The sequence below is a fragment of the Rhipicephalus microplus genome, chromosome 5, assembly GCF_043290135.1.
Source record: "Rhipicephalus microplus isolate Deutch F79 chromosome 5, USDA_Rmic, whole genome shotgun sequence".
In the NCBI taxonomy this organism is placed as follows: Eukaryota; Metazoa; Arthropoda; class Arachnida; order Ixodida; family Ixodidae; genus Rhipicephalus; species Rhipicephalus microplus.
In genome coordinates this window covers 63,855,254-63,868,774 of record NC_134704.1, presented here as the reverse complement: position 1 = coordinate 63,868,774, position 13,521 = coordinate 63,855,254, and the positions used below count along the sequence as shown (strand labels likewise).

General features: G+C 47.0%; 1 long non-coding RNA gene across 1 annotated transcript in view; it reads left to right on the top strand.

Annotated features, from left to right (window-relative positions):
* LOC119174460 (uncharacterized) overlaps positions 1-9,734 on the top strand; it is a 47,096-nt gene extending 37,362 nt beyond the window's left edge. The window contains exon 2 of the long non-coding RNA XR_012895369.1: positions 7,830-9,734. This is a non-coding gene — a long non-coding RNA (uncharacterized LOC119174460). The remainder of the gene's footprint in view (positions 1-7,829) is intronic.
* Positions 9,735-13,521: the final 3,787 nt, after the last annotated feature.

Here is a 13,521-nt window from a genome sequence, read left to right as displayed (position 1 = left end):
TCTCTGGCTCGCGCTTCGTCGCCGTTGCAGGGTCAATGCCGTTAAGTCCTCGACGTCGTCGGCAACGTCTCGAAAGCACGGCGCGCCCTCGCTTTCGCCGAAGCGCCCACACACAAGCGCCGGGTTCCGGGCCGTTCCATGCGCTTCCCGCACAGCCACAACGCACGTACCGGGACCCCTACCTCACGCAAACATGGGACGAATAAGGCAATTGGCGATGCTGCGGAGGATGAAAGAGCGTCGCTAATTGGCTTATTTGTCCCCTGATTGCGTGCGATAGAAGTCCCGGCACGTGCATTGCGGCTGTGCGGAAAGCACGTGAAATGGCACTCCGTCGGCCGTTCTGAAGGTGTTTCGCTGCCGCAACGCCGATCGCGTCCGTGCGTGGCACGTAGGAAGGCTGTTCACAACGCCGCCTGCAATGCCGAAGTTGGCGCCCACTTTCGACGAGAGTTCCTGCAGTGTAGCTTGGCTCACTACTGCCGCACGTGTGGCTGTCTGTGGTTCAACAACCACCTGTTCAACGACGGTACCATCCGCAACCGCAAGCAGCTGAAGGCGGCGACCGAAGTGATTCGACTTGAGTTCGGTGCAGACCCATCCGACTTGGCAGTCTGCGCCACTTGCAAGGAGTCGCTGACGTCGGGCAAGATTCAGGCAATGAGTGTTCAGCATGGTTATCGTTACTCGCCTCGGCCGCCGGAACTTTCTGAGCTCAACCGTTCTTCCAGCACCCGCGTCGACGCGACTTTCACTTAGGTCAATGCTGTGCGCACCGCAGCTGCTTCTTATCCCATCAGGGTTCCTTTCCAAAAGATAGTCCATAATTTTTTTACAGGGCTTTTGAAAATTGCTAGCAGTGTGACAAATTCTTGTATCAATTATATGGACACTCTCGGCTAGATTTTCCTGTCGCCGTCACTCACCGTAAATGTGTACGTATCTATATACATGAAAACGCAAAAAAGAAAAATCCAGAAAAAGACTCCGGCGCACGGAATCAAACTTGGAACATCCGTGTCGTGAGGGCAAGGTATTAACCACTGAGCCACCGATGAGCACGTCCTTCAATGAATAAATGGCAAGCTATTTATATCTACTACTAACCACTGGTGACTGGCATCTCGGGGGGGGGGGGGGGTCTATCGTGTTTTCAGAATTACCAGCAAGATGGCGCAATGAGCGGGCGTAGCCTAAAGGCACACATGGTCATGACCAAAGAGGTTTAGTATAACCTCCTTTGTCACAACGCGGCGACGCACGCTCTCATATCTCAATCGCACTTTGCCCTGCAGAGAGCAAAGGGTCGATGCTCACTCGCGCGCCCCTATCTCTCGGAGGGGAGGATCGTACATCTTGGCTAGCCTTCAGCTTTCACCGAAACGATTCTCTTGTAATTACCAGGTGCACGAAAATGACTATAATCCTTGCAGTCGTTTGCGAAAGGAGTGCATTTTGAAGCATAGTGACATAACAACTGTGGTGCTTATTCGCGTTCATCTGTATCTGAGAGTATGTTTCGTGTGAGATTTGTGCGTTAGGTCTCCTGGTCATTCTGCGTGTGACCTTCTAATTTGTTGCTATCGCGTTCATTTCTTTGCCTTTGCAGCAAAGCTGTGACTTTTTTTGCGTGCAGATATAATTCTAAAATGGTGAACGTTATTGGAATAGTTAGCATTTGAGTATATTATTGCCTTCCATTGAAGAGAATAAGTTATCCGCAACCCTAGCTGGAGCACACCTCAGCACCATTTGTTAGTAGTAAATGGGGAGGACGGCTGAAGTAAAGATGAGGGAGAGCAGGGCGTAATACGGCCAGAAAGTGGGCACTCTTGGTGTGATTGTTATTCTCAGCGAGCAGACCACTGTATTCAAAGTGCTGTGATTGAGAGGTTGGGTTGAGCAACATCTTTCAAGCTAGGAAAGTAGAATGGTTGCCTAAGTTGTCTATTTAAGAAACATGACAAGTCAAGCTCCTAGAATGGAGTATTTTTGCTTCCAGGCTTTCCCCAACCACAGCCTGAAAGGAGAAATGATTAGTGTCTACTTGCAGACCTATAGTGCAATAACCCTGCAGGAGCTGGCTCTAGGTGGGGTAGGTTCTCCGCAGATGCTCGAGCGCATCTACTCACCACAGGTAGTATAGGTCTGAGATGTTGCCGGCTGGGCTTGACTTTAGACGGGCCCGGCTGGTAGGGCTGTACCCCTGTCTACATGCGCCTCATGCGCACGCACTGCAGGCGGTAAATGTCCTTTGCATGAAGCAGTGCTTTAGAGTTTTTTGAGAATGACTTGCAACTGCTCAACTGGTAGAGTAACATGCCCAAAACGACGCTGCAGGTATCCTTGTGGTATATTTAGCTGTGACAGCTGTACTAAAAGGTGCGTTTGTGTCTGTTAGCGAGCTTGAGATGGGACCAGTGTTGTGAAAGCCATCTCGGCCTGTTCTGGCGCTCTCGTGCTGCTGCAGGCTTCTGCTATGGCTGATCTATGCACCACCAGGTGTATGTTTCATTCTTCCGCAGTGCACGATATGTGCAGATTGCTGTCCATCAGCCGTTGTCATTCACAAAGAGCAGCAGGTGGTCGGCACGGCTCTCGTGCAGTATTGAAGCACAAGACTTTCTCAGTGCACATTAATGCCACTTGGAAACACCTGACAGCCCTGTGGTCAGAGGAGTAGCAGCCCCTATGATGGGGGGCAGGCTGTGTGGCGTCGAGACTGCCAATCATCTCTATTATGGGAACACAGCATTTCAATGTGTGATGATGGCTGAAATCTGGGGCATGGATTCAAGACGCTTACATTAAAACAGTGGGGAAAATGTTCGAATTGGCACAAATCCTGTTGCAGGAAGCTCAAAGCTAAGAACCGGGCATCCACCTCTGCATGTGCGGTACAAGGAACGCTTAGACATGTCTGTAGGGCCCCGCACTACTGCTCTTTAAACACTGGATTTGCATCACAGGCAAGGCCACCAGTGATAGCGGGTACCGTAAGCGGGAGATGGCTGCTATGCGAGTAAGCCACAAGGCTCATGTCAGGGAGCAACTATGACCACAGGTATGAATTCGTTAAATCACTTTCTTTACCTGGAGCGCCTCGGTAGCTGAAAACATCAGCCATGTAGTCGATCCAAAGCCCCAGCTACAGCATGCCATGGGATCCAGACACCCTCTAAAAAACACTTGAGTGATTGCGGTGAGCAGTTTTCCGCAGCTGTATGAGCAGGACCTCTGTTGTCTACACAAGGACAGCACTTCCTATGAAGCTTCAACATAGCCGGACGTTGCAGTTGTGTGCAATTCTACAGACTAATTTTATTTCCGGTAATGCTAGTGGCAAGCCTGCTGCAACGGCGGCTTGGTGTGTCGCGGAATGTCAGCTACGCGAGAAGTGACGAAGCGACAATCGTGACGCGTTCTAACCTTGCACACTTGCGCTGCATGAAGGCTGCATAAGACTTCCAGCTGCCATGGTATGTGGGATCTGCCGAGTTTCATTTTTGTTGATAACTGCTCTGTTTATCGAAATCACACTGACAAAATGAAGGTAAGGAACATTAACTGTGTGTCCAACTGGCAATTTCTAAGGAAGCCAAAACAATCTGTGTACAATCATCCTAATATCCTAGAATGCAGCTTCATCGGCTCCTATATCGCTTACACAACATAAACTCTCATGTCAGGCATGCAGCTTATTTAGCTTTCTTTGAATTTTACATGCATGCGATTTCGATAAAATGTTACTAAATATGTAACTCATCATGTCACACTGCATTCCTCATGCAACCATATTTCTGAATTGTTTTCGTTTCTTGCAATATTTATACTGCGAAGTATCCTCATACACTAATATCAAACACAGGTTTCGAGGGTATACTTTGAACATGGGGAGTTGTATGGCACATTTTGCAGTCTGCGTCGAGAATACTAAGAGCAAACGAATACACTTTTGGGAAGTGTCACCTTTGCTGCTTCGAAATACTCTGTAAGTAGAAAGTCGCTTCCGTCACTGTCGAAGCAACCTCTTCTTTGTTGCTCATTTACATCAAAACATAGCTCTTTCTTGTTTTGCTCTTCCTCACCGCGCAATGAGCAATAAGAGCAGTAGCGTGCAACCCCAGTTACCAAAGCGGTTCTTGTTCAGGATGGAGCCATGCCGCTGTGGTCTAGTGGCTAAGGTACTCGGCTGCTGACCCCCAGATCGGGGGTTCGCATCCCGGCTGCGGCGGCTGCATTTCCAATGGAGGCGGAAATGTAGGCCCGTGTACTCAGATTTGGGTGCACGTTAAAGAACCCCAGGTGGTCGAAATTTCCGGAGCCCTCCACTACGACGTCCCTCATAATCATATGGTGGTTTTGGAACGTTAAACCCCACATATCAATCATCAATCGTTCAGGATAGAGAGAAAAAAATATATTTATTTGGTCTAGAAGGAAGACTATGAAATACCTGTACATCCTCCTAACTGGACACCTATTGGGACAGGTAGGCCAATCCTCTATGCTTTGTGACGGGCGTTCCAGACAGCCGGGAGCTAGACATCATAGCAGTGGCCCACCAGGCTTCATGATTGCAGTCCTGCAACGCAGGGCGTCACCAGAGCCTGTTTCAACGAGCTCTCGTTGATGAAAACCTAGGTTTGGCCTAGTTGGGGGTAACTCTTCAACATCTTGACTGCACAAAAATGCGAGGATAGAGGGAGGTACGGCGACACTGGCGGTGTTGTCATACCTTCCTCAGTCGTCGTCATTTTGTATGGTAATGTCAAATTGTATTTGCTCACACATTTCAAGCTATTCCAAAACTATATTTATAGCTTACACACAAGGACGTAAGAGAGCTGGTGTTGTGTCTTGGGTCCTTGTGTGCTGAATGTGGTTTCGAATTCGTTTACTTACATGCCGAAATAAATGGTAATGCTAGGATTTGAAGACATTGTTGCTGGGGGTAATGGCTTTTGGTAATATTGAAAGGGACGCTGTCACAACCCGCTCACACTGCGGCAATCGCTGGATATATTCCCAAGGGCTTGAACTATAGGGCCCTCGAAACGCACCACAAAAGCACGTACCCTGTAAGTGTATGCCCTTTGGCATGCCACTGAGAGCTGGTCACAGTCAAAAGAGAGGCAACACTCTAACACAGAAAACGTATTCTCAATTAAGGTAGTATGAGCATCTCGCATACACACTTGTCTACCTAAGTCAGATACTAGTGCGGTGGACTTCAACATTGGGGCAACAATTAAGCAGTTGCACTCAAGTACGAGCTCAGGCACACAATACTGTTAATTCCTTTGCTATTCACCAATGAAGTTCCGTGTTCGGGAAACTCGCACAGACCTATATGCTCGTGATGACCGTATGGCAGATCAGTGGTTCTTCTTAAGCAAACCGTGGTATGTCCCTTCCAGTGTTGCATATGGGAGACTTTCCTTAAAGGGACCCTGAAATACTTTCAAGGTTTTTTAGGGTTTTAAGTCGTTCCCTTCACTGTAGTAGTAGTAGTATGTAGCCACCACTTGTTTATGAATGGCTCAATTGATGGCATTGTGTGTATATGTCTTTGGAAATATCACTAGATGGTATTAGTGATTTTCGAATAGTTTTGGGATGGACGCTTGGGCCGATTCATCATTCACTCTGTGGGTATGCTGAGAACTTTTTTTTTTCATGTAACCATGATATGTATTCAATAAAATAGCTTATTGCCTTTCAAATTCAATGCCACAAAATGTTTAAAAAATTTGTCGAGTCCAAGCGGAGTTACAAAGATTTGTTGCATTCTCTCGTACCAACCAAAGTGCTGGAGGCGAAGCAGGAAGAACGGCAGAGGCAAAGAAAATATGTCACGCGCACCTCGTGATCTTGAGCACTTTTTGTTTTTTTTTTTCTTTGAGTACGCAGTTTCTTCAGTGGTATCACCCACACGCGCATGGACATGTCGCGGCCTCCTGCGATCCCTGTAACAACTGAGGGCACCTTGTCGAAATCGGCCAACAGCTGATAGAAGGCCTTCTACGAGTAATTTTTGAGATTCCTTCATCATTTGTCGGGAGAAGGGAATGCAATTTTACCTGACTTTAGTCCTTCATTGTGAATTGCAGGCCGCGCGCTGTGCACTAATATTTGGCTCGTGTGCACTCGCGAGCTTCTGCGGCCAATTGACAGCGTTTTCTGACCATGCTCAAAAACTGTTGCAAGGCCCTTTTAATTCTCCAAAACTTAGTGACTGCATGGTGTCATCTGAAATTCTTCCCAGACCAATTGAATGACAACACATCATAACGCACCTCTCTGGATGGCCTAACTTCTTACACCAACCGCCCTCCCTATCACTGTCTCTGCACGCTTATATTGGGGCCACACCCGTTTAGAGAATATTTGACGCATCTCACCTGCTCACAGTGCAGCGGAGGCTTGGGAAAGAGCGAGAGAGATTAGAGATATACGACTGGTAGTGGCTGACGCATCATCTTTAGCAGCAATTTCTTGATCTCTCCAGATCCGCGTCGGAGCTACCCGTTTCGGTGCTTTCTCCGGCAGAGAAAGGGCTGTGCGCTTTAAAGAGGCGGCCCTTGGCATTTTTTCTCGCGGCATGGGCTTGATTTGCCCGTGATTTCATGTTGCTTTGAAAGACAGTTCATAACCTGAAGAAGAGCAGCCTGGGGTCTTGGTGGATTTTGCCTTTGCCTAGTCATTATATCACAGCAGTGAGGCCCCGTGTGAGCGCAGCTGTGACGCTTCTGCGCAGCAGATCACGTGGTGTGACATTGTGTCAGCCACACTGGTTCTCCGGCAGCTCACGGCAATTTCGATGTGATTGACCTTGACAGACTGCTAGTTAAGCTTTTGCTTCCAAAAATACATCTTCCCAGCTCGAAGGAAGAGCATCGGCTTATTGATGAGGCAAGACAGCTTTGCCGAGAGGCAAGAAAAAAAGCCAGATGGGGCTGTAATTGAAAATTAGGGCAATTTCATGCGCGGTCACTACCGGTACAGTGCACTATTGGTATAGTGCACTCTTTTGGTCTTTCATTTCAAATTAACAATTTGGAAGGTAATGTTAGACAGGCTATCAAAGCGGTTTTACCCAAAGCTCGGGGCACTTAATAAAGCTTAATGTTCAGCATTCTGATGCTAACCAGACTTGTGGCTGAATTGAGGTTAGGAAATGTTAGTAATAAATCATTAACATAACTTTGTGAGAAATCTCTGCAATGTCATTTTTAAGTTCATTTTTTGTATTGCATTGTTGTAGCCACTCCTTCAACCTCAATTTGTTCTTCGTGTGTCTGAGCTGCTTAGCTACCATTTTTGTTATTTACATTGCATAACACCTTGCATATACATTGATTGAATCTAAGTTCCTTTCTTAGCAACATTAGTTGCATCTCGAATCTACTTTTTTCTACCAAATATAACACCAGCTATGAAAAAAGTCGCGGTTTTTGGCAATCTTGTTTTTAAATGAATATTTTTTTATTTCACCGGCCTTCAAATCTGTTGCTGCTTATGTTTTTCATGTTTGATGCAATTTTCATTGAAAACTGATTCCTCTGTACAATTGCACATATTTTTCATTATATATATTCTCATCATATAGCATTGTACGTATTTATTGTTGTATCTCCATTTATTTCTTTTAATGTTTTCTTTCAGCTTGCCTGCTACCTATGAATATTTTTGTCATTGGAGGGCTCAGCTGCAGGTGTTAGACTTTTGGGGCGCTGGTCTGCATACTACAGCAAATTCTTGTATTTTCAGTTTATGGTAATGAACTCAAAACTCCTTGTTAACAGTATGAATTTTTTTGTTTGCAGCTGTGATACAATGGAAGACAGATGTGCAGCAGTGAATTGGACCCAGTACCATGTGCAAAGTGCATCTTACGTGCCGTGGTACCACTATGCTCCACCTGCATCATTTTACCAGCAGCACCATTCCTATAACTATGTCGGGCCTCAAGAAGGCTATGGGGTTTATCAACCGCAGTTGTGGGACTACCATACCCGTGCGTGGCCAGACACTGCTGGTCAAGCCAGCAAGCAAGCAGCACCAGTGGTGGGCAACAAGATAGAGAGATCAGAAAGTGAAGCCTGTGTCCTTGATGAATGTCATGACCCTCTGCCCATGGACATTTCACCACCCACAAGTCCTGCGCCCAGCATTTCGACGAAATCGCCCACCAAATGTGCTGGCTCTGAACTGAAAAGTGATCTTCTGTGTTCCAGCCCAACAAAACCATCTATGTTGACGACTATGCAGTTTTCTTCCATTAAGATATCCGAGACATCAGCACCAGTGCTGTCACTATTGGCAACGTGCAATGCTTGCATGAAGAAAATGTTGGCGACAGCCACAGGAACAGGTCCTGTAAATGAATCGTGCACTTGTCCAATAAATCTAGATAAAGCTATTGACCAGCAGAAAAGGTCTGGTAGTTCATCAAGGTATGAACCATCTAAGGTGCAGAACTTTGAGTGTGATTCAATAATGAAGCAGAAGCCTAAAGCAATAACTATGAATGATATGGCAGAACCCCGAAAGCGTGTGGTGGTCCAACAAGTGAATGGTGTGGCTAGGCTCATTACTTTCTCTAATAAATTTCCTGTGTCACACAACGTGCAGAATGCACAATCAAGAAATACAGGGCAAAGTAGATTATTCTCCACACATGAAGGGCAGCAAGGCCCCTCTTCAGCAGGGTTGAACTTTTCAAAGCATTGCCTAAAGCAAAAGAGCACTATCTCAAAAGAACCCCGAAAGGCTTCGCCTAAAATTGAGAAAGAATGCGCAAAAAAATTTGTTGGCCCAAGTAAGACTGCCTCAGCATGTGCAAAGTCTTCGTATACTTCTGCACAAACGCTCAAAAATCGAAGTGCTCGTCGTAAGAGACAGCGTATGAGGAAACGAGAGAAGTGTTTGCGCCTCTTGAACGCCGAGCAGAGTCTGACTGCAAATAAAGTCTGCTCATTCGCACAGCCTGCAAATTTAGCGTCGACTGATGCAGAACTGTTAGTGAGCAGCACTAGCATGCAAAAGAGTTCTGGAGTGTCCCACAGTGCTACAGAGTCCGCCAACAATAGTTTGGAGACTATGCAAAGTTCAACAAAGTCCAGCATAGACATCTCATCTCGGATGTCTGAAGACAAACCTGTGAAGCCTAAGCGAGAAGATTGTCGGACTGGTTCACTTTGCGCTGGGGACATTCGTTCAAGTACAAGGACTGGCGTACTTTCCACCAATGACATGATCGTTGGAGGAAATGTGATGGGCATCTGGGATGCACCAAAAGCAGAAGTTGACCGTGAACTGATAACTTCTATTGAAATGTGTGTTGACCCAGAACTTGGTGGCTATATGGAACATGTAGATAGATCAGTTTCCTTCATATCGCAACTTAAAAAGCTTGACGAAGGCTGGGAGTGTTTTTTTGACTGATTGTATTGTCTGCATATTTCACCCGGTACTGATATGGATATATGTATATATATATATATATATAATCTTTTTTTAACAATACAGATTTTATGGAAAAAAAGGCATTACCTTAAGGCTCCTTTGGTCTTCGTAGGTGAACTCTGCATCGAGACAGATATAGAGGCCACTACTGCTAAATCGATAAGAATTAACCGACAAAAGCTCGTTAATGTCTTGATTTAAACACCAGAGCAGAAAGAACTGCAGGTCTTACAAGATACACAAATAAACCGCTTGTTTCTTTTTGTTTGTCTGAGGTGTGGTTCTTGTGAAGTGTTTGAGTATAAAGTGCTAAGCATTCATGCCTGGTCGCACTATCCATAAATTTGCCATAGCTGAAGACTTAAATCAAAGTTGTTGGTTGACCGCTTGATTTTGCTTGCGAGAAAACACTAAACCCATGAACGCTGCTCGGCGTGAATGTGCAGTGATCGTCGGTGTAGCCAACGTCATTGGCAGTGGTGCCATAAAAGACGTCCTGAGCCGTCTTTTGTTTCTGTGAAGATGTCACTCTGGTATTTCGCTGAATTGGCTCTTTCGCCAGCATAGACTTTGGCTGAATGTGAGTCAGATTCATTCAGCGAGGTGCTTCCTGGTTCTGTAGAGAAGTATACAGCCTCTAAAATACGCTGCTGGGTGGCTGCCCCCGGCTTTCGCACTGTACGCGGTCGAAAACTGAAAGGAAGGCGGAAGCAACTAAGCAGGTACGACACACTGGATAAGCATTCTGCTGGTTCATGTGATATCCTGCTTTCAAGATACCACCTCGATGCTCCTTCACTCTAGTTTTCATGTGGGCCTTCAAATTGGATATCGTAAACGGCTTGATACTTGGGGTCTTTATACATTTTGCTTGCGTAAAGTAATGCCCTTCAGCTTCTGAATCGAAACAACTTAGCTCAAGTTGGTGCAGTTAAAAGTATTAAGAATAATATTTAAGTGTAATTGAGCAGTGGTGTAGCCAGTTTTTCCGTTTTACGTGAGGTAAGTCTGCCTGTGTCTTTATGTTGAATTTTATGCCGCATTGTTCAAAAACAAGCACTGTATGTCAAAGGCGTTGCATGGTGGATCTTTTTTTTCTAATTTCTTTCTGCCTGTCTAATCGCTTTTGAATGAGATGTCTGTAGAGCTGCAGTACCTCTAATGTCCGAGATTCAAATACTCTGATTCATACAGTCGGACGATGGCGTAACATGACATTCTAGAGGGAGCTCGTGAAACGGAGCCCTCAACTACGGTGTCTCTCATAATCACGTGGTGGTTTTAAGACGTTGAACCCCACATATCAATCGGGGAGCTCGCGACGATCAAAATCTTTCTCTTACCCTGGTATGCATGCGTTCTCATCTTTCATTGGTCCTCGTAGACTTAGTATCGAGTTGCGTAAAAGTGTCGTCCAAAGTGGTCGTTCTGGAATGCCGTTTGTCATGCACTGCTGTAGCCTTCAATGTGCATCTGTAATTGCTAACTGGCACTTGAAACGCCCGGCTTGTCCATTCAAGGGTGCCATGTTGTGTGATCATGGTAAAAACAATATGGTCAATACAGGCCTTAAACAACATTAAGAATGCTCAAAACTGCGTTAAAATGAACGAAGACTAAAATATAACAAGTAATCGCAATGTTTACTTAAAAATGCCAGACATTTCGGAAACTGAACCTCCGGGCCACACTAAAGAGGGAGCCATCGCTCCAATGGCGATAGCTAAAGGGAGCCGTCGCTTAAAAAGGGAGACGACCAGTGATGCAATTTTATACGAGTTACAAATCCGGACGGAGGCGTTCCGCTCGTTACCTCAAAAAGTGGGTGGTCCGCATCGGTCGCGGGGACAAGAGGAAGTGAACAGCCAATTTACGAAATGGAGGCCTGTGTCATTTTTACGTCTGCTTGAGGACCAATTGAGCGCAATCGAAACGTGACGCGTCCAGTGTCTCTGTGGGACGCGCGCCGTGTCTTCGATCTGTGAAGGACGTGCCCGGTGTCCCTGACGGACGGACGCACTCAGTGTGTCTGCAAGGGTGCGTGCGCAGCACGCTCGTAACATCACTGAGTGAATGATGATGAGTGGAGTGAAGCTTGGAAGAGTCTTCGGTAAACCGCGCATCCTCCGTTCATCTGTCTGTCTGCCCATGTGTGTGTCTGCCTGTTTACGACAACGTAGGGTGGATTGAGCCACAGTGTAAGTGCATGGGGCCCGCTACGACGCCATGTTCTCAAAGTACCCGGATGCTGATAGATGCGAAGCGCTTACATATAAATCCAATCCATACCTCCTCGCAGCCATTTATATCCATCCGTTTCGTTTCGGACGGTCTCTCCGAGCGTTCCTTTCGCCTCCGTCCGAGAAACGGACGAAAACTGACTCGTGACACCTTGGCTCAAGTGACATAGAACGTCATGGCATTCGTCACGGCTGAAATGGGTCAATCGCGTGCGACTCGATGGAGCGGAAGCCTCCGTCCGAATTTGGCTCACGTGACACGGGTCACGGCATTCGTCACGGCTCAAATGAGCCAATCGCGTGCGACTCGATGGAGCGGAAGCCTCCGTCCGAATTTGGCTCACGTGACACGGGTCACGGCATTCGTCACAGCTCAAATGAGCCAATCGCGTGCGACTCGATGGAGCGGAAGCCTCTGTCCGAATTTGGCTCACGTGACACGGGTCACGGCATTCGTCACGGCTCAAATGAGCCAATCGCGTGCGACTCGATGGAGCGGAACGCCTCCGTCCCAATTCGGCTCACGTGACACGGGTCACGGCTCAAATGAGCCAATCGCGTGCGACTCGATGGAGCGGAACACCTCCGTCCGAATTTCACTCACGTGACATGGAACGTCATGGCATTCCCCACGGCTCAAATTTGCCTATCACGAGCGACTCGGTGGAACGGAACTCCTCCGTCCAGATTCGGAACGCGTATAAAATTGCACCACTGAGCTCTGGTACCATGTCTTGAAAGAAACAACCAGACGGAACTCGCTGCAAACAACACGTATCCCGACTGCCGTAACAAGCAAAAGATGTCTAAGCACATCCCCGCATGTGGCGCACCGAGTTTAATGCGACTCGAATAAGGTTCTATTCGTACCGGGGAATACCCGCGTGCACGGTTTCGTAAATGTAGCAGGGGAACTGTACTAATGGGTATTGCTGGGGATGCGTGCCACGTGCTTCCTCGGGTTTCGTAGGAGTTGAGCAGCATTTAGCGCAGGATTACGGGTTACACGAATGGTATTTACTCGTGTAGTTATACTGTATATGCTATCTTTAGATAACAAGATTACGCATTTGTTTTCCAACGCCGCTAGTGACCATGCACTGCGGAGAAACTTGTGCGCAGACTGAACCGCTTGTAATCTGTCAAGTGACCGTTGTGCGTTCTGTAGCTACGAGCTGGTGCTTTTATTTGTTTTTTGACAGCAAAATGCGTGGATTCGGCATCATTTTCGAAAAACACGATGAAAGATAATTGATTCCGTAGGCTTAGCGGGGTGGGGTTTTTTTTTTTTAAATCTCGGAGGACCTATACTTTTGCGTTTGTCAGTTGCTCCTTTTCCTCTAAAGCTGGTGCCACTTGACCATGTGGCAGCGGCGGTGCATGTTATATACGGCACTACGCTACACCTTCGTTACCGGGCAAACTTAAGAAAGTGCTTTTGAACTCCCGTGGCTTGGTCCCGAAAAGGGCGTTTCTTCTTTCTTCGCCGGTGGTTTTGCTGGGGAGGGCGGCGATTGGGCGTCCGGAGAGAAACATCGCGCGCCCGCCATCTGATTGCCTTATGTGTAGTGGGGAATTCGCAAGGCAATGACTAGTGGGACCATCGCTAAGTGCGAAGCGCGAGCGGGAGCACGAGCTGTAGACGCTGGACTGCCCGAGCATTTTTTTCCGTACCGGCTGTCTGCCTATTACCTGGCGTCGCTAATAAACCCCCTTGAAAAGTGGTGGAAGTGTGCTGGGTACGCAAACCTGGAACTTTGAAGCCGAAAGCTGCCCACTACATCAGCAATGCCTGATCAGACGACCGAGC